The sequence below is a fragment of the Orycteropus afer genome, unplaced genomic scaffold, assembly GCF_000298275.1.
Source record: "Orycteropus afer afer isolate SDZICR_OR568_19922 unplaced genomic scaffold, OryAfe1.0 scaffold00524, whole genome shotgun sequence".
NCBI lineage: Eukaryota > Metazoa > Chordata > Mammalia > Tubulidentata > Orycteropodidae > Orycteropus > Orycteropus afer.
In genome coordinates, this window is record NW_006922111.1 from 612,606 (window position 1) to 613,831 (window position 1,226).

A 1,226-nucleotide genomic window follows, 5' to 3' on the forward strand; every position below is an offset into this window, starting at 1 on the left:
GTCTGATACACACGGGGCACCATGAGTCAGCGTCCACTTGGCTGCAGCTGGTTCTTCTAACCTTTTATCAAACCCTTTCATTCTTTTCTTTCTAGAACTTACCACAATGTAGAATAATATAATGATTCCCGTTACTATTATGTACTGTTTGTCACTTCCTCTGCTCCCGGCAGGCAGAGACCCATGTCTTTGGCTCCTGACACGCTCCTGGTCCCCACCCCGTACCTGGCACTGTGAACATCGCTTCATGCTGGTCGGGTCTCCTCCTCAGCCTGCCTTCTGTTTTCAGCTTTCCTCTCTCCCTCCCAGCCAACAGCTCTCCTCTCCTCCGGTCTGATTCCAGTGGAGACAAGCTGGGGAATTTTCTGGAAAGCTGCACAGGTGAGTCGAGAGGGGACCTGGCATGACCGTACTAGCTGGATCACAGCACAGTGACTGGGAGCTCAATGCGATAACGTGTTCACCTGAGTCATCGCTGGCAAAGGCCGCCGGGCTCCAAGATGCAACAGGCACCTGTGAAAGCCTATAGACACCCCCCCCCCTCGAGGTTAGACACAGGAAGGTGTGGCCACAAGGTGGAGAAGCCTGGAGGTTACCAAAACCAAAGAAAAAACAAACCTGTTGTCAAGTCAATCCCAACTCCCAGCGACCCTAGAGGACAGACTAGAGCATAGGGTTGCCAAGGCTACAATCTTTATGGAAGCAGACTGTTTCATCTTTCTCCCGCAGAGTGGCTGGTGGGTTCAAACTAACTAGCCCACTGTGTCCATTCCGACTCATAGCAAACCCTGCTGGGTTTCCAAGGCTGTAAATCTTTATGTAAGTAGATTGCCCCGTCTTCCTTCTGCAGAGTAGCTGGAAGGTTTGAACTGCTGACCTGCTGGTTAGCAGCCAAATCCCTTACCCACTAGGCCACCAGAGCGCCTTGGTGGGTTCAAACAGCTTTTCGGTTAGCAGCCAAGTGAGTGACTAACCGCTGCGCTATCAGAGCTCTTTGTGTTACAGACAAGGGCTGCTCAGCAGGGTTCTTCTTTCGATTGTGATTTGGGTGCAGGTTACAGAGCAAATTCACTTTCCATACAGCAGTTCACATACACTTTGTCTCATGACATTGACTACAATTTACCCCAATGCAACAGCTCCTCTCCCACTTCCTCCCCATAGTGACTGCCTCCCTGTGTCCATCCCTCCATGCACTCCTGCCCCCTGAGCTGTCTCCCTGTGCA